This window comes from Furipterus horrens, unplaced genomic scaffold (genome assembly GCF_987537825.1).
Source record: "Furipterus horrens unplaced genomic scaffold, mFurHor1.1.pri manual_scaffold_10, whole genome shotgun sequence".
Taxonomy (NCBI): Eukaryota; Metazoa; Chordata; class Mammalia; order Chiroptera; family Furipteridae; genus Furipterus; species Furipterus horrens.
The window spans coordinates 12265440-12289436 of NW_028327180.1; the positions used below are offsets into that span (position 1 = coordinate 12265440).

At 37.9% G+C, this 23997-nt stretch overlaps 1 long non-coding RNA gene across 1 annotated transcript in view; it reads left to right on the forward strand.

The window, feature by feature from the left end:
• The window catches only part of LOC149999248 (uncharacterized), a 66939-nt gene extending 47908 nt beyond the window's left edge, over positions 1-19031 (forward strand). Inside the window, exon 4 of the long non-coding RNA XR_016513374.1 lies at positions 18968-19031. This is a non-coding gene — a long non-coding RNA (uncharacterized LOC149999248). The remainder of the gene's footprint in view (positions 1-18967) is intronic.
• Positions 19032-23997: the final 4966 nt, after the last annotated feature.

The following is a 23997-nucleotide window of genomic DNA, read 5'->3' on the forward strand; positions in this document are numbered from 1 at the left end:
AAATTTAACTGTTGATTCTCAACAGGCTAAACATCATCCTTTTAATTCCTTTGTATAATTTGCGAGATCAATTCAGTGTTATTTTTAAGTGGCTAAGAAGTAGAAAATGTTTTAAAGATGTTACGAACTGTGCAAGAAAAAATGTAAATCATCAGCAATAACAGCCACGTCGTCATCGGCAGCCGTCCGTCTTGAGAGACGATGGTGTAGCTTCTTAAGAGTCTATCTGCACCGCCGAGAATGGCTGTGCAGTCCGACTCGGGAGTGACACGGTATCTGTCTCCTCCCGTGTTGAATCGACATCTTGCGATGATGCTGGAGTGTCCTCTCCAGTGAAGCTGAAGCTACAGAGCCTGGGCGGGGTGATATGGAGGGTCTGCTGTTGCCCATGCAGCAGACCCCCCCTCTCTTCGCAGCTGAAGGGTCCAAGGGAAAGACGGAGTCAATACAGCTTGGCTTCAGGTGCGCCGCAGGAGTTGCCGGTGTTGACTACAACGTCAAACCGCCTTAGGGACTCCGGCTCCGGATTTTCTGTCGGGGTTTACTCCCTTAGCCTTTCCCCTGAAGAGGTATGCCGCAAGGCAGCGGAGGTTTTTTGGAATCAGAGTTTTCCTTCTCTGATGTGCCCTGACTGGAAGATCGAACCAGCGACACTTAGCTCGCAGGCCAACGCTGAATCCACTGAGCCAAACCAGCCAGGGTGAATAACAGCCACGAAACACCCGCAAAGTCTCACTCCTTTCTCAGTTTAACATGCGGCCGCCGTTGCCTTTAATGGGGCAGGCATAGTTGAGGCAGTGGTTCATTTGTTCACAATGCAGGTAACTGCCTCTGTTTGGATCTTTCAGAAGATCAATGTAGTTTTTTTGCTACCCTGAACAGATTATCACATGTAAAAAAAACCCCAAATGCTATTTATCCACATGTCAGGTAATTTATGCCATTCATTTCTTATTTTCTTTTTGAAGAATGGAATGGTGTTCTGGGCCCAGCTAACCTGTTGTTATGAAAGGAGGAGGGTTGTTCAATCGCATGTACCACTGAATTTCCAAAATAATAAACTTTAAAGTTCATTAATGCATCTATTCAGCCATTTATTCATTCAGTTGACCAAGCTTTACTCACTGCCTATCATATGGGATATGTCAGACCCTGGGATAGCTTTTAAGATCTCAAATATGATGGTAGGCTACAAGGAGAGATCATAATGAAAGCCCTATGTTTAGTCTCCCAAAGACTGTTCAATGCAAGTGTGCCTACCCTTTACATGCACAAGCACACTTATTTACACACCAACACACTGACATCCTTAATCACCCCAGAAATATGAACTAGCCTGCGAGCCCATTTAGAAAGCAGTAAGTGCTCCACAATGACATTTACTTAATAAATTATAACTAAGAACGAAAGATTCCTTAGATAAGAGGAAAAATGAAAAGACCAATGTTGGGTTGCAGGCCATTTAAGTTGTCAAGGAAATATATTGACTACTTATCAAATGAAACTCCAATTTCCTATTGCTTTCACTTCTTTAACAGAAGGATATGAAAACCCCCTCCTCCCCACAGAAGGAAGGACTAGTTCTCAGAATGAGCCATGTCATTTGAATATAGTTAGCTGGATGAAAAAAAAACTCACCATGTTGCTTTTCTTTTCTCAGTTTCCGTGAGGAACACTTGTTTCAGTTCACTTTGTACACACTTCTTGGGTGCTGACAGCAGTCCCTAAACCACATTTTGGGAACAATGGCAGAAAACACTAACGCTGTATCTCTGTGATCAGCCAAGAGGCCCAAACGTTAATCTAAATCAAGTCTCAGGCACTAATTAATGTCAGATCTTGGTCAAGTTGCTTTCCTGTTGCCCAGTTGTAAAATGGGAAGTCTAATGGAATTTGAGAGGATTAAATTATAGAAGTCATATAAAATTTTTACAGTGCCTCATAAGTAACACCATGCTGACAGCCATTGTGGCAATATATCCAATGCAGCTCTAGATGATCCAATGCCCATTCTATGCCTTTTGCATTCTATGCCCTTGCTATCAAAAGCTGTGAAGAGTCTGAGAGTTCATGCTTCCAGGCAGACGAATGAGTCTGTTGCTTTTTCATGGTTGGCTGCAGAAAACATGACTCTTGGTTCAGACACCAAGGGCAGTTACTCAGAGCAGTAGCCGGAGTATGAACATTTGTGCCCATTCCTGAGCCTCAGTTTCTGCAGAGTGATGCTAGGAAAGTGGGGGGGGGGGGGACTCTTGAAAAATACAGTGGGCTACACTCCAAAGAGGAACCCTGGGCTTAGAGAATCAGAATCTTATATAATAGGTGGTAAGTCTGCTTGCCATTTGCCGTGGAGAGAAATGTTATGTTTATTACATTGAGAAGTAAGCAACCTTGCCCTTATTAGAGAGGATGACATTATCTCTCTCTTTCAAGGCTGTTTCCTATACAAACATGTTCAAAAAGATAGTCTGGATAAAAGGCAATCAGTGCCACTCTTCCAAGAGCAGGTGCACTAGGGGTCCATGGAGAATGGTATCCTAATGCTCCCTCCTTAAAAAAAAAGTGTCTTTTAAAACTTAATGTTTTTAGATCAGTTTTAGATTTACAGCAAAATTGAGAGGAATGTACAATGATTTCTTATCTTTCCCATGCTCCCACACATGAATAGCCTTCCCTGTCATTGACATCCCCCACTGGAGTGGTACATTGGCCATAATGAAGGAAGCTATACTGATACATCATAATCACCCAAAATCCACAGTTCCCATTGGGGTTCACTCTTAGTGTGTACATTCTATGGGTTTGGACAAATATATAATGGCATGTATTCTTCATTATAGTATTATAGCAAGTAACACTTGATACTTTTTAGAAATTGTATCAATTGATTGTCCCTCTTCTTCCCTACATATTTGAATTCTTTCCTTTTTAACTGGATATTTCCTTTAAACAGTTGATAAATTCTTGAATGTCTACATTCCTAAAAAAGAAAAAAACAGGTGACAATACAGTTTTTTCAACACTGTTTATTAAAGAGACTATCCTTTCCCCCATTGAGTATTATTGGCTCCCTTGTTAAATATTAGTTGATCACATATGTGTGGGTATATTTTGGGCTTTCAATTATATTGCATTGGTTTATGTATCTGTTTTTATGCCATTATCATACTATTTTTATTATAATAGCTTTACAATATAGTTTGAAATCGGGATGTCTAATGCCTCCAGCTTTGTTCTTTCTCAGTATTGCTTTAGCTATTTGGATCTCCTGTGGTTCCATATTAATTTAAAGAGTATTTTTTTTCAGTTTCTATGAAAAGTGCCATTTGGAATTTTGATAGGGACTACATTGAATTTTTAGATGGATCTGTGTAGTTTTGACATTTTTACAATATTCTTTCAATTTGTGGATACAGTATATATGTCCATTTATTTTGTCTTCTTTAATTTTGGCAACAATGTCTTATAGTTTTCAGAGTACATATCTTTTACCTCCTAGGTTAAATTTATTCCTAAGTATTTTATTGTTTTTGATGCTATTATAAATACGAGTAAAATTTTCCAGATATTTTATTGCTAGTGTAAAGAAATGCAACTTATTCCTGTATGTTGGCTTTGTATCTTGCAACTTTACTGAATTTATTGATCATTTCTAACAACGCCTCAGTGGAGTCTCTAGGATTTTTTTATATATAAGACTATGTCATCTGCTCTCGCTCTCCGTGTGTGTGTGTGTGTGTGTGTAATCTTTCACATATATAAAAAAGAAAATCCTGTCATTTGTGAGAATGTGGATGAAACTAGAGGGCATTATGCTAAGTGAAATAAGTCAGAGAAAGACAAACACTGTATCATTTCACATGTGAAATCTGAAAAGGCCAAATTCATAGGAAGAGTAGAGCGGTGGTTGCCAGAGACTAGGTAGTGGGAGAAGTGAGAAGATGCTGGGCAAAGGGTATAAACTTCCAATTATGAGATGAATAAGTTCTGGGAGCTCACTGTAAGTATGGTGATTATGATTAACAATACTGTATTGTATACTTGAAGGTTGATAGAGAGAGGATCTTAAATAGTCTCATCACACACACACACACACACACACACACACACACATAACCGACAAAACAAACAAGATGACTCAGTAACTCTGTGAAGTGATGGATGTGTTAATGCCTCTTGTTTTGGTAATCATTGCTTAATATGTGTATACATATATGTAATCATCATGTTGTATACCTTAAACTTAGTTTATATCTTATGTCATTCTATACCAATAAAACTGAAGGGAAAAAAAGAAAACTAACCAACTCCTCCCTACTTCTCACCTTCCATCTTCTCCTAGTCACTGTTGTATTCTCTTCCTTACAACACAATTTTTCAAGATGTTTTATGCTTGGCTCCCCATTTAACCATAATCCACTTACTCTTTTTATTATTAAATAGAAAATAAATACAAAAGAAGTGCACAAATCATATGTGTACAATTCAATGAGTACCTATGTAACCTCTACCCAGGTGTAGAGACAGAAAAATATAAATACCCTTATGACCCAGTAATTTTAGTCCTAGATGTGTAACCTGGAGTACACAAACTAGGACATATGTGAAAGAGGGTTTATAGCAACATTTTTCAATCCTGAAGAAGTGAAATCACCATCTACAGAACAGGTGTAATCTTCCCCTTATTATACCCTTATAATTTTCCCCAGCAAACCTTACTTCTCTTATAGACAGTCACTGTGTTGCTTACAAGATAATAATGTTGTTACCATGCTCTAAATTTTACCAGTATATTTCAGTCTTTACCAATTTTTGAATTTTATGAAAAGTCATAATTTGCATGCTTTTGTGTCTACTTCTTTCACTTAACATAATAAGTATGAGATTTGCCTATATTCTTGGGTATACCTGGAGTTTGCTGCTAGAGTTCATTCCTTTTCATTCTGTATAGTATTTTATTGCATGTGCCTTCTACAATTTATTTACCTATTCTTTTGTAGATGTTTGCTCCCATTTCTGAAATATTGAGCAATGTCACTATAAATAGCCTCATAAATGTGTCCTATTATATGTACTGTAGGTTATATACTAGAAGCAGAGTTGATGTATTACAGGCTCTATGCATCTTTAATGATAATAGATCATTGCGAAATCTTCATTCCTATTGTACAAGCAGAGTAGTAAGGTTTCTGTTTTACCACATTTTATTGAAAAGCAAACACTTAGTAATATGTGTCGGGCAGCATTCTCAGCACATTGACTTAAGCTTTATAATATAATAAAGGTGAGGTGGTATTGCTCTTCCCACTTTCAGGTAAGGAAATTGGGGCACAGAGAGCTGAAGTGAATGGCCTCAATTAACACATTTGAAAGTGGCAGAGTTCAAGAGATTAGATTCTTAGCTCTTCTGATACGTGCCTCTCTCTTCTTTGTTCACATATATTTTATTTCTTTAATTTTTTAAAATTTTTTTCTTTTTTACTGTTCTATTACAGTTGTCCCAATTCTCCCCCCATTGCTCTCCACTGCCCAGTCCCACAAAGTCAATCCCTGCTCTGTGGTTCATGTCCATGGGTCATTTATACTAGTTCCTTGACTAGACCCTTCCCCTTCTCTCTCCCCTCCCTTCATACTTTAACATTTCTGACAACCTTGTATCTGTAATGGTAATTTTATCTGTGGTTTTGATTTGCATTTTCTTTAGTATAAATTAGCTTGAGCAGATTTTCATATCTTTGTTAAATATTTGGGTGTTCTCTTTTGAAGATATCAGGTGTAAGTCTCTCTTACTTAAGTTTCTATTGGATAGTTTGTGTTTTCTTATTGATTTGTTGGAGTTTTTTCCATAATCTGGGTATGAGTCCTGGATATATATATATATATATATATTCCCTACTCAGAGGCTTTCCTTTTCTTGATTGGTATCTCCTAATGAACAAAAGTCATTAATTTTAATTTTAATTCATTTAAATGTATAAATCATTTTCTTTATGGTTATGCCTTTTTGTTCTAGATTATAAAGTATGCCCACCAATAGTTACATATATAGATTAGCTATATTATTGCCTATATTCTTCTCTATACATTTTATTGCTGTTGAACTTTCTAATACATCACACATTCATATTGTATATGTTATGATAGTTAGTTTTATGTGTCTACTTGGCCTGGCTATGGAGCACTGGTCTGGATGTTGCTATGAAGGTGTTCTTAGATGTGATTAGCACTTATGGGTAAGTAAAGGATATTACCCTCAATAATGTAGCTGGGCCTTACTCAATCAGTTGAAGACTTTAAGAACAAAAATAAACCAACAAACAGACAAAAACAAACAACGTGAGATCACGTGCAGAAGAAGGAATTCTGTCTCAAGTTTGTAACAGAAATCCTGCCTGAGTTTCAGCCTCTAGCATGTCCTATGGATTTCAGACTCAAGTCGGCAGCTATTGCCCGAGGCCCAGACCTCTGGCCTGCCAGACAGGTTTCAGGCTTGCAAGGCCCCACAAACACATGAATCAGTTCCTTAAAATATGTCTCTTAATATACATGTACATATATTCTGTTGGTTCTGTCTGTCGGGAAAACCCCGACTTACACAGATTTTGGTACCAGAATAATTCTAGATGAACAGAGTCTTAGGGGTATTTTCTGAGTTGCGTCTGCAGTTTCTGGGATCAGTTCTCCAATATAATTAGATTTAGAGATGCTAATAACTCTATTGTCGTTAGTAAAGAAGGCACTGATAGATCGTGATATGATGTGGCAAGAGACGTGCCACTACCATCGTTGGATCGGCTGTTGCTACTGTGTGTACTTAACAAAGTAGGGAAGACAAGAACACGCTCAAGTGCTGCACAAACAACCTAAAAGTCCCAGTCAGTTCTGAAAGAAAGCCTGGTCCCCTGTAGCTGCAGAGCCAATATTTGATATTTCTCAACACTAAAAAACCCAACCTCAGCTTGTGAGTGGCTGAATTACAACATCAATTGAATTTCTAAGCTGACAAGAGACCTGCTCTTAAAAGTGAGCATATTGATTGTGATGGAATGGGATCCTGAAACTTGCAATGGGAGCATATGGGCAGTTCTTAAATTCTGATGCACCTTCTTTGCCAATGGAAGCACTCACGCTCTCCCCTTCCGAGGTCAACTGTGCTTTGCTTGAGGAACCTCTAATGGCCCCTCCTGAAACTGTTGCCTTGCACACACTGATGAGTCTCTTCAGTACACCCCCACCCCCAACCCCACCTGTCTTTGCTTCTTGAACTCTTAAGTAGACACAAGTCCCAGCAAATTTCTGCCCTCTTGTTCCACAAGTTCATTAAAATCATAGCTCAGTTTTATAGTTCATTTTGTCCTGGAAGGATAAAGGGCTTCTGGGCTCAAGTGGACTTTGAGTGCCCTGTTACCTGGTTCCCTGGGTTCTTGTTTTCTCATATGTTTTGAGAAACATAATTCTTTATTATATTGTAAAATTTTCAGTATCGAGAAACTATTTTTCTTTGTTTTTAAGGTGGGGTGTGTGTGTGTGTGTGTGTGTGTGTGTGTGTGTGTGTGTGTGTGTGTGTAAGTAAGTAGCCTAGCTTGCCATGACTAAACAATGAAAATCTAAAGTCTTCTTTTAAGCATATTGAACTTGGGTTTAAAAAAAGATGAAACTTTTCATGCAGCAATGAAGGTTGCCAATCATATGTTTCATGCTTCTTTTCCCATCTCCACGACTCTGCTCCTCCCACTCATCTGGACAAATGTAGCTTCTTTAAATCTTTGCTTGTCAGACTTCCATACAGCTAGATTTTGTGAAACTTCTGGGTGTTATTTGTTCTGAGGTCTGGTTATACTATTTTCTGTAGTTGTGCGAGGAGGCAAAGTGTCTTTCCCAACACCTCCATCTTGACCAGAAGTGCTTTGCCAGAGTTCTGTCATTCTGATGGAAGAGTTATTGTCATGAGCTCAAAGTAGGAAAAGGGTCTGCCTTAACTGATGGTTGCGTGGAAGTCTGTAACATTCAATTCTTTTTCCATATACTATATAGAATATATGTATATATAATGTATAGTTATAAGAAATAGTATGTATAAATATATTTATAGATATATATGCTATTGCTTGTAACTATATATATGCTATTGCTTATAATATCAGAGATAAGTTTTTAGTTATATGTTGAACAAGTCTAACCCCTAGACTTTTGCTTTTGATTCATTTATACATATAAAGGAGGACTTGGCAAGTGGCTACAAAGTGGTTGTAAAATAATTAAAGTCAAAATTTACAACTCAGGGGAAAAGGTTAAGGACACTAGGGGTTATTTGTGGGAAGGGGTGGCTGAAGGCAAGAGCATTCACTGGAGAACAGACATGAGCAGTGAACTGTTTCTTCTTCTAAAGTAGTAGTTCTCTGACTTGGCCTCATTCTGTAACCACCAGGGAAACTTTAAAATGTGTTGACGTTGCTCCCATCCTCAGGCTTTGCAACTTCATTGGTCTGGGCTATAACTTGGGCATCAGGATTTTTTGAAAAACTCTCCACGTAATTCTATGGTGCAGGGAATTATTCACTATAAAATTAATTTAAAGCAAATTCCTGAAATGCACTAGCTCAATCTGTAAAACTTAAGAACAACTCTTCTGGTATTCACACATACCATGAAACAGAGAATACGAGGAGATGGGATTTTGATGTTTCTACTAAAAAAAGAACAAAAGATGCAGTGCTTCTACTTAGCATGGGATAATTTAATTGGAAAAAAAAAACCCACTTTCTTAAATTTGGTGTGCAAAGTTCTGGAATGGCTAACAAATGCATGTTGTGGCACCTTGTTATTCACATTGATTCAAGGCGGTTTTTCCTCAGGCTGTAAACTCAGAGCTGGGCTTGAACTCCTATTCCTGGACTAACTAGGTGCGCAACCCTTGGCAAACTTAACTCTCTACACCTAAGCGTCATCATTCATTCAATCAGGAAACAAATATTTATCAACTACTCCCAGGCAGAAACTGCACGAGGTGCTGGAAATACATCAGTAAACAAACATGTGCCAAACAACGTGACACACTGACCGTGTCAGGCTATCTGCAGGCTATCTGCAAAGGTTACGTGGAAGTGTTTGTAAAGTGGCTAGTAGAATATCTGGTTATCATTAGTGAAATTGTGTAAAGTATTGTCTAAAAGGTATAGGTAGCATTGGATTGGAGTTAAAAGCAGTGGAAATTCCTATTAATGGTCTTTAACAATGGTTATGAGTTTTGCTACCCTCTGTATTTCTGTATTTCAAGTAGAACTTAAAACAAAAAAACAGAGTAAAGACACATCCTCCCAACCACCACCGAACAACAATAAAAACAACAACAAAAATTCCAAGAGCATATGCTATGTCCTGGGACACTGAGCAGTCAAAAGGGCTCAGAACCACACTTTGGAAATCATCCACACTATGTTCAACACAGGATATAATGAATCACTGCTTTCAATCCCCTTTCATTTCTTAGAAAAGAGAATATTAATAAAATCCATTTGTGTGAGCTGTATATCCCTAGAGTATTAGCACTCAGTGTGGAGTTGAGTGACTGGTTTAGGAAGAGTTTGTCTATCTCATTAAAATGTAGAAAAATCTCCTTTAAAGAGGATATTCTTGAAAGGGATCAAAAATTGAAAGCAGGAAAATGGTCGGGAACATCTATGTAGGCAACATAGTTATAACTGAATCAGGAACTACGGGGTAGAAATCTGTTATGTAAAGCCAACAGGTGTCTGTAGAAATCTTCACTAGCCACCATCACTGGGAAATGTCAACCATTTACAGATATGAAAAATTTATCACATAGTTGGACACAAACTTTCATGTAAAATTTGTTCAAGAGCTAATAGAGTGAAAACATTTGAATTTTCTTCAGAGTTTTACAGCTCCTGGTATATAGTAAAATTTGACAATGTTATTTTCTTTTCCCTCCTCCCTTCACTGTCTTTATGTACTCTCTTCTGTGCATTTAAAGACCCCAGAAAGGGCAGGGCTAAATGGGTACTACACTTAACTTTGAACCAATGTTAAGGACTCCTGTGTCTGTAGGTTGTTCAGCAAGAAGGGCTAACAGGTATCACACCTCCTGTCTTAAAGGCTTGCCTGTGTACAGTCAACCAAAGGGGTCCTTCACTTCATCTATTTCGGTTGTTAAGGTGTGGAAAATCTTTGGTCTGAGCATTTTTAGGCCCATTTTCACCTTACCAGAGAAGTTTCTAACCTGTGCTGATCGGGGTAATAAGATGATCTGCATTAAGAAGTCAAAACTCCTCTTTGAAAGTCTGTTGTAAAACTATTGGTATTACCATCAATGATAGAAATTAATTTTTCAAGATGGAGGCTTAGACGGACGCGCTAGGTCTCCCTCTACAACTAGAGAGGAATACAACTACTTCAAAACAAAGGATAACTAGAAATTCCAGAAAATAAAACTACACGGAAGCCCAACATATGAAGTTATAAACCAGCGGCGCTCTTTGGGCAGGTAAGAGCAAAAGAGGGCGGCGCTGTTTGCGGTCGCACCTGGGACAGCGGCGGGGAGAACAACCCCGGCTGCAGTCGAACCCCCAGCAGCTCGCGGCCCCAACGCTGGGGAAAGCAGCCACCACACCGCCTTGAACAGTGAGGCCCAGGGGGGCGGGAGGACGGATCCCGGTCTCCTAGCGGAATAACTGTGTGAATCCATCTTGGACCCCCACCCCCAAAGAAAGCGCCACAGGGCTGCGAAATAGGTCGAGGACAGGCGCCGGTCGCTGAATTGTGACGCGTACACAGGCACTGCCCCCGACAGCCGGCCCAAGAAAACAAAACGCATCTGTCAAAATGAGGCAGACAACTATAGAAATCCCAGTGACACAGCTCACCAGGCAACAGATGGAGAACCTGACAGATGAACAGATAAGAAACCTGTCAGATGCTCAGTTCTGGGCCATTGTTATCAGGTGGCTTACAGAATTCACAAAAGATCTGGAAAAAGATGAGAAAGAAGCGAAAAACACTCATAACGAAAGGAACAAAACCACATACGAGACAGATGGTGAGGAAATAAAATCCAGAGTTCATTTCAACAAACTGGAATATGGAGAAGGAACAAGCAGTCAACCAATGCAGAGAGAGGAAATGGGAAGCAACGATGAGAGGATCAGAAACCTCTGGGACAGCTATAAAAGGCCCAACATAAGAGTCATTGGTTTGCCAGAGAGCGAGGAAGATGAACTAGAACTTGAAAAATTGAGTGAAAATATAATAAAGGAGAACTTCCCAGACTTGGGGAAGGAAATAGACTTACAGGTCCAGGAAGCACAGAGAGTTCCAAAAAAACTGGACCCAGGGAGAACCACTCCAAGACACATTATAATCAAAATGTCAAAAATTAAAGGTAAAGAGAGAATCTTAAAAGCAGCAAGAGAGAAGAAAAGAATTATATACAAAGGGGTCCCAATTAGACTATCAGCTGACTTCTCAAGGGAGACCCTGCAGGCAAGAAGGGACTGGCAAGAAATATTCAAAGTAATGAAAATCCAAAACCTACAACCACGAATACTCTATCCAGCGAAATTGTCATTCAGAATAGAAGGACAGAGAAAGTGTTTCCAGGACAAAATAAAACTGAAAGAGTTCATTAGATCCAAACCACTGTTATATGAGATGTTAAAGGGACTGGTTTAGAAAAAGGAGGATCAAGACAATGAAATCTAAAATGAAAACTGCATCACAAGAAACAACAGAAGCTAGGGAATTGAAACAAAGGCAAACTAAACAGGCAACGAGAGTGGAAAAAGAACTTTAGGTATGGGGAACATATTGGGGGGAGGTCAACAGGGAAGGGGAATGGGGAGAGGGAGGGAGATGATATAGGAATTAAGGATCATGGTAGGAGGGAATGGAATAGACAGAGAGAGGTTGAGAAGAACTGTATGCACAACTAATGGACATGATCTAAAAGGGGGGGACAACTGGAGGGAGGGGGGCCACCGGGTGGAGGGGAGCAGAGGGAAGGGAAATTGGCACAAATGTAATATTATAATCAATAAAACACATTAAAAAAAAAGAAATTAATTTTTCAAAGACTGTTTGCATAAGTGACAAGCTTTGCTGAGTTTATGGGAATGGAATTATAAAAAACGAATAATAAAGAAGGGGAAACTGCCATACTAATTGAGTGACATTTTCTTCAGACCAGCTTTCCCTAATATTATACTATATATTATTAGTCTACATGTATAGTCTATAGTATTATTTTAAATACTGTAGAATGACATTTTAAAATGAGAAACAACTGACTACCATTTGCTAAAATGGGGTTACCCCAATGTCGTTGAGATGAGGCCAAATTTAGGTAGTTTGGCAGCAGCACAGCCCCCTACCCCCCCCCCCCCATTTGCTGATGCTCATTGGCATGAACTTTATTGCTTAGTCCTCCCAGAGGCCTCCTTCTAAGTGTTTCTCCTTCATGAGCTTTCATCCTCATTCCCTTCTTCAAGTCAGCTTCTCTTTTCTTACTTCTGTAACTCTTTTCTTTTCTTTAGTAATTCTTTATCTCGTGTTTAGTTAGATCACAACTATTATGAACTTGACTGCTCTGTGGACAATAGCACCCCGCTATCCTGCAATTACATTTTCACCTGATGTACTACAGCAGGAAGTCATCTTCCTGGACTCTGCGGCCTTCCTTCCTCCTGCTCACTTCAATAAAGATTTAGAAGGTAGGCAGCCTGTATTTAAAAAGAGAAGTAGCTATTTTATTTATTTTAAGAAGAGTCCGCTTGGCCCTGTATTTAACTATCAAAGTCAAGAGTAAGACAAATAACGTTTGGAACAATTGTTTTGGAGTCAGGAATTTCACAAGTATTTATTTTCCTTTCTTCACACCCATGTCCTAGTTCCATTTCCTGTTCTTTTGTACTTGAGATTATAGACTCTGATTATGAATTTTCAACAACATTAAGTTTTAACTACAGGACTATTGCTGAGCTTTCACTTAAATTTTGAAAGTTTTATGAAAACGTTAAAAAAAATCTTTGCATGCTTGTAACTAGTTTTATTGTTCAGCCCTAACCAATTTGCAAATACTTTCCCATTTTAGAGACCTTGATGATGATCAAACTCCCACTGGGGTGGACACATGTCTGAGGTTATGTTTTGTTTCTTTAATTCATAAGAGGGGCATGGGTGTTATATTTTTTGGAGCTTTTGCATATGTAAGAGTGTTTTCAGTTATTATGACACATGAATGATATCTTGGCTTAATTTGGGATTCTGTGTCCCAAACTTTTAATCTCAGATATCTATAGCCATTATTCAAGAGAACATCCTGCTCTTTATGGTTGTATTAAATATTTTATTAATTTCTCTAGGCATACAACAGATTTTGGTTGGTGTATCCTGCCTAGAAAAGTGTTCTTCTGTTACATCTTTGATTACAGTTTGTTTCTCTTTTGATTGGTTTCCTTTTTTAGAACATCTGTTATCAATATATTGCATCTCTTCTCTCTGTTCTTCATATATTATCAACTTACCATTTTTATCATTTTCTCCCTTTTCTGGGAGAAATTTCCAAGCTTTTGTGTATATCACTGACTTGATTTGCTTGATGTTAATTCTGTTCTACACTGACTCCAACAAAGTCTTTAATCCTGTTATTACAGTTTTTAAAATTTCTTTAAAGTTTCTTTTTGTTTTCTGAGGGGTTTGTTTGTTTATTTTATCTCATTCTGTTCTTACCTTGCTCTTTGTTGTTATTTCATTCTGCTATAAAGTGAGCTCTAGCTAGGACTCAGGACTGCAGACGCGCCTTGGCACAGATCGCCTATGGTCATGCCATTTGTCACTTGTGTATTGATAAGAACCGCCCTCTCGTTTCTGATGCCTCAGAAGCATTGATCTGGTGCTGGAGTGGCACATGCTGCTCTTACTTCTCAGTGTATCTATTATAAGAGAGATAACATGTGCAGCCTTCCACTGTTGAATCAGGTGCTTCCCAGCAAGTACTATTCCAGGGCCCTTCCTATCTCTGCTTCTATTTAATCTGTTTCTGCTTCCTGTCTCTGCTTGAGCTTTATCTGAAAGGTCGTCATCCTAGGATGCAAATACCATTCTCCATTGCCCTCTACCCGTGCGTGGCCTTGGTACTTGAGAGGCACTGTGTTGGATAAGGGCAATTGAGAAAGAAGCGACAAGGTCTCAGCTGTCCAAAAAGAAGAGAGGGGCCGGCTGCTCAGTTTTCTAATTCATGTGATATTTACTTTAAAAACAAGCAGTAAAAATTAGTCAAAGCCTCATCGTCAGCTGTGTCCTTGTAGTTCAGAGGGTAGGATTATAGAGACTGAAAATAGAGTAGTGGTTATCAGGGGATGGGCGAGGGGAGATGGGCAGTGATTGTTTAATGGTTGCAATGTTAATTTTATAACATGTAATAAGGTACGGGGATGAATGGTGGTGGTAGCTGTACGTTACGGATGTATTTAGTGCCACTGACCTGTGCAATTAAAAATGGTTAAGATGGTAAATATTATGTTATGTATATTTTGCCACAATTGAAAAAAAAAATGGGAAAAATCCTACTATGATAAGTCAAGAGCAACACCACAAAACAAAAGGAAAAAATGTTATGTTTTAGTATCTATAATGGCATTTTGTTTCTGTTTTTTATCAATTGGCCCTGAATTTTCATTTTGCAATGGATGTTGCAAGTTATGGAGCCAGCCCTGCAATGAAAATTTCACTCAAGCATTTAAAAAAATGTATGATCTGACTGGAGCAGCTAAGATATAGTTGAATTAGCTGACAGAATTCTTCAACAAGTACAGAAAAATAGAAACAGTGTTTCAAACACACACTGCAATTGAACTTGCCAGAGTCTTCAACCTGAATCAGGTAAATATGGTGTGACCTAGACAGTCTTTCTTGCCAACAACGTATCTTAAACACTACTTAAAATAGTCTTTTCAGGTTAACTCAATCACACATTTTAGGCCAATTTTAAAACCCTCTGGTGCAAATTTTGAAAGCAGTATTTTGAAAACGAGAACATCTGGAGAATGGATTTCTGATTAGGGCACTTTGAAAGTTAACCAACCAGCCCTAGAGTACAGATTAAAATTGGCTTGCATATGCATGAATTCAACCATTTCAACTGAAATCTTGCTCCAACGGTGTAAAACCCAGGTCAGTCCCTCTTGGGAGGTCTAGAACCCCTCCCTTCCTGCCAAACAGGGACTGATTATCTTCCATTATCTTTTAAATAGATTTATGTCTAAGCCATCTTTAAAAGCAAAGATAATCCCCATTTCTATCTTGACCTCTCCCTGCCACACACACACACACACACACACACACACAAAAGCTGCCTTGACTCATGCCAACAAACCATTTGACCTCTCCGTTCCTTAGTTTCCTTGCCTATAAAATAAGGACACTAATATTTACTCTTAGAGAATTGTATGTTCTTCCTCCCCTTTTCAGTGTAAATATGACTTCCCTTGGGAAGCCCTTCCTGATTTAGTTGTTCTTCCTATTTCCCTTCAAATAAAATCTCCTCTTTCATATTACTCGTCATGCTCCATATTCCTTTATTTGTTTATGTTCCTAACACACTGTAAGTTTTGAGATAAGAAAATTCACATATATTACTCATTGGCCTCCCTAGTGCCTGGCAGAATGGCTGCCTAATAAGTATTACTTTAATATATTTTTTATTCATTTAGAAACATCTATATGGTTTGCAGCTGAATCTGCTGCTATATAAAGGAAAAGTGTCTTATTCAGGCTGCCAGTCATCTTTTTCTTTTTTAAGATGCAGTACTTTATGATAGCAATTCACCTCTCTAAATGTTAAGTGCTTACAAGGTTTAGAGATGCCTTCTGGCTACCTTTGAAAAGGACATTTGCAATATTATATCTATAGATCTTCCTATCTGTATTCTTCCCTCTACCACCCCCTCCCAGAGAAATACAGCAGTTTGTGTTCTCTGGGTGTCTGTGATGAATAGCTGGAGCCAGAGACTCCCTGCAGGCTTGGTCACGGCGGCCAGAGAGTCGTTCAAATGAGGCTGTTGAAAGCAAGACTGAGTATCACTGTTGACTGAGTTTAATTGTCCCTGAAAAGTCTCTACCAGTGTTCCCTATGGAAAGATACAATTAGAAGAGTTTAAATTTCCTGTATTCTCCGAGTTTGAGGAGTTTGAGTTTCTCCCCTTTGAAAACTGAAATGTAGTTGTAACCTACAATAATTCTAAAATTTTGAACTATTCTGTAACAGCTTGAGATTGTCACTCTTTCTATCAACAAGCATGAAAAACATATGAGAGAAAAATTATTAAAAAAGTAAAACACTATGGGAAGCAACATGGAAATTCCTCAAAAAATTAAAAATGGAACTGCCATATGACTGAGCAATTCCACTTCTGCGTATCTGCTCAAAGAAAATGAGAACACTAACCCAAAAAGATATGCACCCTCATATACTTTGCAGCATTATTTGCACTAACTGAGATATGGAAATAATCTAAGGGCCCATCAATGAATGAATGAATAAAGAAAATATAATATATATAATATATACATAATATATTCTAACATATAATATTAGAATAACATATTATTCAGCCTAAAAAGAATAAGATCTTGCTGCTTATGACAACATGGATGGACCTCTAAGTAAACTAAGTCAGACATAGAAAGACAAATGCCATATATTCTCTCATATATGGAATCTAAAAGTAAAAAAAACACCCAAAACAAGAAACAAGCTCATAGATACAGAGAACCGTTGGTGGTTATCAGGGGCAGTGTAAAGGGTAAGGGCGAGGGGACTAAGCAAAATGGGTGAAGGAGATCAAAAGGTATAAACATCCAGTTATAAAATAAATAAGTGATCAGCGTGTAATGTATACAGCATGGTGACTATAGTTAATAATACTGTATTGCATATTTGAAAGTTGCTAAGAGTAGATCTTAAAAGTCCTCATCACAAGAAAAGAAGAATTTTCTCATAACTATGTATGTTGATGGATGTTCACTGAATTTACTGCAATTATTTCACAATATATACAACTATGAAATCATGTTGTATACCTGAAACTAATATAATGTTATATGTCTGGTATGTCTCATAAAATATATATAATCAAAGGTATTAAAAAAATAAAATTATGCTCATGGACAAAAATGAAGTCATACAATTTCAAACACAGTCATGGTTTTCAGGTACTAGTAAACACAAAATCTCAAACCACCCACTAAAACTAGTATTTTTTTCACAGTGAAAAAATGATGCAATAATTTCAACCTTTTGTATGGAGTTAAATTGAATAGGAAGTACATCGATAGAGTTAATTCATCTAATCACAGTTTCTCTATTGTAAGAATTATTTTACACTTTATTATGTGAAAGATGTGTTCCTTCCAATCTCCAATCAAACTCCATAATTCATTTCATCAACATAGTGTAACATATGTCATCAAAACAGAATGTGCCATAGATCATTCTCCTGACAGAGCTTCATAAACCAAGGACTCCAGGAAAATAAATCACACTGTCTTCTAGGTTGCCTTTGAACGTAAACATGAATCCACACAGAAAGCAGTACAAAGGGAAAACTACAATTGATGGATAAAACGTAAAATGTCATTAAAAACTTCAATTAACGTGTACGCACTTCGTGTGAAAATAGAGTCCATCACATGTTTTTAAATTCCCCTTTAAAGACTTATAGGATTAATTCATGATTATTACACATTTCAATTCTGTGACAATATTCAACTGTCTTGATTCTACAGTGAAGATGGTTAAAGGAGGATAATGTAGTATAACTGAACCTCAGGCAATCCAGACACTGCTGCAAAGCTAACCTTCTTCTGGAAGCCGGTTCTGAGCCAACCATTTCCTGGCTCAAAAATCTTAATGACTTTCCACGTGCTTAAAGAATCAAGTCTCAGTGTGGAGTTGTTCTCCCTTACCTCGTGCTCCAGCGAAACTTCACTGCTGCCTTAATGTCCCCTCCTGTGCCTTTTCCACATTGCTCGCTCTGCCAACAATTTCTTCCCCATCTTTTCATGTACCAGCTTCGTTATGAATCTTCCTCTTCATACACAGTTCTTCCAAACCCCTGCCTATGGTGATTACATTCTATTCTAATTTATTATTTTTCACACTGGCTTTAATTTCTTTATAAAACCCTAAGCTCTGTGAAAGCAGGACCCATAAGAGATTAATTTTAGAATGCCCTAGAATGTAGTCCATGGAATATTTGCTGACTGAAATTAAATTTTGTATCTCTGGGATTGAAAAAGGGAATTGATTCTCATCTGAGTAATTCTCTCTTTTCATGCTTATGTGGACCTGGTGCTCTTCAGAGATGAGGGGTGAAGCAAAGAAGGAAACAGTCAAAAGCAAGGAGTTCCCTCTGGGTTTTTTGTTTTTGTTTTGTTTAGGAAAAAATAAAAGGCCAGCTTTCTGCCTTTGACCCAATAATTACTTGCCCTCTTATTCATACTTCAAATTTTTAACTGGTCACTAAACTTCAGGAATAAGTGAGTTTAAGCAAAGCAAAATGTCAAACAATTGTCAGTTAGAAACAATAAGAAATTATTGCTTTAAGTGCCAAGGAAATATAAAATGGAAATGGAGCATATCTATTTATGTGCCCAATATGTGAACATACAGTTAAGACATAAGACTTGCAGAGTTGAACAAATTCTCACAATTCCTGTGGAAAAAACCTCCTTTTCCCCAATGATGAAAAGTTATAAGAATGTTTAAAAACATCACAAATGTATAAAACTGAAGGAGGCTTGATATTTAGCTCAGACAGTGAAATTCATACCAAGATAAAATGAAACAGTAACTCCGTAGCTCCACATTTTGGAGGGCAGTCACATTTTAGAGTTCAGAATGAAGGCAAACCCCACGTTCCCTAAGCAGACATATGTGTTTTCTAATTTCCAGAACCATTTGTCAACCTGTTTGAAACATCAACTCCAACGAATGACAACAGTTGCCAAAACTTGGAAGCAAACAAGATGTTCTTCAGTAGGTGAGTGGCTAAATAAACTGTGGTACACATCCAAATAGAATATCCCTTAGCACTAAAGAGAAATAAGCTATAAATAGACTATCAAGCCATGAAAAGACATGGGGGCACCTTAAATGCATATTAAAAAGTGAAAGAAGCCAACCTGAAAAAAGCTGCATACTGCATATAATTCTAACTATATAACATTCTGGAAAACACAAAACGATTAAAATAGTAAAGTGATAGGTGGTGGCCAGGGATTAGGTCACCATTGCATTGTTGACATCATAAAAATACCTTCCTTCATCCTGCATTTCCCTCCAGGTACCACCCGATTTACCTGTTACCCCCTAACAATCAAACCTTTTGACATGTATTTAAAAAAACCATAAACTGTGTCTTGGTCATTCTCTCTGTATAAAGCCTCTTATGAGTAACCTTGATACAGGTACATGGACCAAGAAAAGCAAATACTTCAAGGACCACATCATCAATCTCTAGTGTTCTCGTCTAATCCAAACTCTGGGGTTGCAACCTCAACTTGATTCCTCATCGAGCCTTAGCTGAGCTATAGCTAGACTTAAGCTTTTAATAAGTCATTCTTGAAATACTCTCTTCTGCCTTAGAAATCAGAGTTTACAAATCCCTGAATTTTATTTAATTCTACAATATTCTTTTTCTCTAAATGCCACATTCTTTAATCACAATACGAGTTATTTTGGACCTTAAGAAAACACAATTATCTTGATGCCAGAGCAGCTTTTGTAAAATAAACCATTCTTAGCATAAAATCTATAAATCCAACTCCTGTTATTCCACCACATGGAATAAAATCCACTTACAAAGTCACCTTTTAAGTGCTCGCATGTAGAGAGAAGATGATATCTCAAAATTACAGCTGGATATTTAGATTTTATGGAAAAATTTGAGGAGGCCTAGAGACTTGTGACAAGCATATTAAAATTTCTGAGAATTTTCCAAGAGCTGATTTCCTAAGAACGTGTGAGATGAGTGGGTTGGCTTTAGACAGTGTCTGTTTTCTTTAACTCCTTTATTTCCTGAAACCAGCCTTAATTAGTTTTTTTCAACCCTCGCTGTGGCACCTGGTGACCGCTGTGCATCTGTGTGTCTGAACTTCATCTGGAGCTTCTTAAAATGGCATTTCTAAATATATTGCATCCGAGTTTCATGAAGAAGAGTTCAGGCACCTTTCCTTGGGATTCTGTTGTAGACCAGGGGAAAACACGCCCCTTATAACAGAGTCACCAAAGCTAGAGGGGGAGAAGGATAGAGAAATGGATTCAGGTTTGTTGAGAACCTACTGTGAGCTGTGACCTACCTGTGGCTTGTTCTGTTTCTCAGTTACGACTTGGTTATGATAGAACAGGCATTAGGACCTGTGTTTGTCTTAACTCTTGAAAAAAGATACAGACTCACCTGCATTGCAAATTCCTGTAGTTTACTTTGTCCAGCCTTTTTAAAATTTATTTTTGAAATCAGTTTGGTTCTTGGTTTGTGTTGAATGCATTGGTTTCCCAGTGATGTTTTCCAATGATCATATATTCAGAAATGAGAAGTCTGAGTGTTGTGATGGAATTTTATTAGTGAGTGCTCATGAGTGCATTGTTGAAGGGAAAGTTGAGAATTTTTACTTAATCAAATGGAAATTTTATATCTAATAATTAAGTGTTGGGACATTGAGACAATATCTTGGGCCTGCCTTCTGACTTCCTAAGCCTCAGTTTCCCCTTCTGTAAAAGGGGGATGTCTTACTTTGAGTTTTCCTGGGAGCTGACTTTAAAACAGGAATTTGAGTGCAAGTACTTTATTGGAAATGAAGAGGGAAAAAAAAACAGTAACAATTAGTAAAAGGTAGCCAACAAAATGTGTATTCTGGGGAAGTTAACCTATGAGCTTTGGAGCTGAATCTCACTGGAAAAAATGGGGGAGTCAGTACAGTTACCCTACAGGTGTGGAAGGGGAAAGGTACCAACTCTGGTCAGTCTTTGGAAGAAGGATGCTCCAAGGGGAGTCAGTTCTCTGCTGGCTGACTATCAACGTTAGCCGACCACACAAGCTGACAAAGTGGCCACAGCCAGAGAAAGCCAGGGGTAAAGATTGGGGAAATGCATTTGCTGCAGATTGGATGTTGGACAATGTGCACTAAAACAGTAAGGGAAAAGGGGTACGGGTGGGGGGACAGCCCCAGCCCCTAATAGGGTTCTTGGGGAAATGGAATGAAGCAACAGATACCAAACACTTAAAACATACTGAATATTCAACGTCTGTCCCTCATCCTCAGACTGCTTATAAAGCTTCATCTACTATTTTTAAAAAATATCTGTTGGTCACTCTTTTATAACTTAAACATTAACCTTAATTTAATTATTTTTGTAATAATGCAGTAAGTGGTTGATTATTTAAAGTATGATCTTTAAGAATCAAACAATAAAACTATTTCCATAATTATAATCTATTCCTGGTAGTATATTAAAGTGACAATATAGTCCAGAAAAATTACTACATTTTTCCTGATTTGTGTACTTTCCTAGACCAGGCTGTTTAAAAACATAAAAAATGTTGTGTTCTTGCTACTTTCATAGAGTAAAGTCAATATAGCAGCAAAAGAACAAATTGTGTTTCATTCTGTCTTGTACATCAACAAAATTACCCCCTGAGTTCAGACATGCTGTGACTTCAGATAGATGATGATATATGGGCCTTCAGAATACAGTTGGATTCCCAGGTTACAGTTCAGTTTATGGCAAAATGTAGTTTGATTGGTAAGGAAAAGTTAAAATGATAGGAAAGGTATTGATAAGAAATACATAACAGCAAGACACTATTTTAACTGTTCATTTTAGGCCATAAGGAGTTTCAAAAGACATTATTTAGTCTCTGACTGTTTGGCAAAGCTCTGAAAGCAAAGAATACCATCTTTCTTCCAGTCCGTTGATAAGGCATATAACTACCTGAAGGCTGAGGTTTAGAGAGAGTGTGAATTTCATGGCATGGCTATCCCCATTATTGGCAGAAGTATTGTAAATAGAAGTTCAAAACATGAAAGAAGTTAATCTGGTCCATGTACAAGATAAGGAAGGGTTTCAATAGAGCTTTAAGTTAAAAAAAAATCTTCTATCACATCTATTCCCTGGATCTAAGTAAGCAGGGACAATGACTTTTAAAGCTTTGAGAGCTTTGCTTTCATTTTTTCCTAGGAGCACAGTTTCCTAATGCTCACTGGCAGAAATGGGACTAAATTTCCCTGGTCTTGGTGAGACGTTCTACTCTATTTCAATTCTCCTTGCCTCCTCAGTAAGCCTTTTCAAAAAAGAGTTTGTAATTATATTAGATATGTTTGACATGAGTGCATATCAGTGCACGTTTTCAGGAACAAGGAAAGAGACTCTATGGAATTAGGTGCTTTGGTTCCTTTGACTTTTTCAGGGAAGTCCAATACATGCACCAGAATGGAAGTAAGCTAGTGTCTGTCCCCAACCATAGCCAAATCCGTGTGATATTCTGGAAAAATTCAACCATGAAGGCAGGTAGCTCTTGGTATAAAGCTTGCTCTAAAATGCTTAGATCTTTGTAAAGCTGATAGATGTACTATTTAGTTTCATTAACCCTAAATGTTATTAAAATGTTTAAGGAAGCCAGGAAAGTGTTTAGAGAATTATCTTCTGTGGTCCTGAGATGAGTACAGGGAAAGAAAAAGTGTTTTATTAACAAAGATAATGTGTTCAAATTTGAATACGAGGAAAATACCTCTTGACTATAAATCATTAAGCAGATGTTCCATAGAAGATGTTGTTTTGCCATTTAAAAGAGAGATAAATGTAAAAAAAAAGTAAATGCGCAGTTTATTTTTATAAAAATAATTACCCACTAAGATCAGCTTTGACAATCCAAAGACGAATCCCCTGAGTATTTACCTTAGCCTCTGGCTAATGCACCAGGTCCACCTGTCCTCTTCCATATTAAAGCCAGAGCATCAGCATCTTTCTCCTCATCTCGTTTATTCGCACAATAAATACCCGAGTGCTTCTCTGATGTATGATGCACTAGGGGATGTATGTTAAAGAGCATCAACACAGTTGTGCTCTTTAATTTGTAGATTTGGAAATAAGAATGTAACCTAATCCAACTTGTTTCACAGCTAGAACTTCCATGGCCCCGTAGACTGGGGATGATGGCTTGGAATGAGGGAGAGTGGGAAGGGGCTCCTGGGGTCCAGCGGTGAGATTATCAGCTCAAATTTGGGTAACAGATGGAAATAGAAAGGGGTACATTTGAATATTATCTTTGTGCTATGTCAGTAGATCTTGGTGAGTAACTTTACATGTTCCATGAGAAAGCGAAGTCGTTTTTGCTTCCATTTCTCTAGCATAACAGGAAATCTACATAACAGAGATGATTAAATTTCCTTCTGTAGAAACTCAGAGGAAAAGTAGTAGAAAGCCGTGTTCCTATCTTAATGCTTCTTGAGTCATGCTGGGGATTAAGTAACATATTATTCATGAGATCAATATATAACTCATAGAACATGTAAATATATGGCGATCATTAGTATCCTTGTGGATTAGCATTACTTAGTTATGGTTTATAAAGCTCTAGTACATGATCTGCTTTGTGTTTACATAAATATACCAACTTCTTTCCCACACAGAATATTTGTTCAAGCTGTTTCTTTCACTGGGAATGCCTCACCAGTACTCTTTCCATGAGTACTCTACTTATCCTTAAAGTCTTGGCTTAACTGTTACTTCCCCATGGACACCTTGCATGTTCCTCTAATCTCAGCTTTGTGTTTCTCTATACCCTACCATAATACGAGGGCTGACCCAAAAGAACTGGAATTATATTCTGAAGGGCAGTCCCCTTGTAGTACAGGCTTCTCCTGCTAGGTGAGTGTTCTAGGAACCCATCTGTATCAGTGTACCAGCTGGCATTGTTGTGAGAG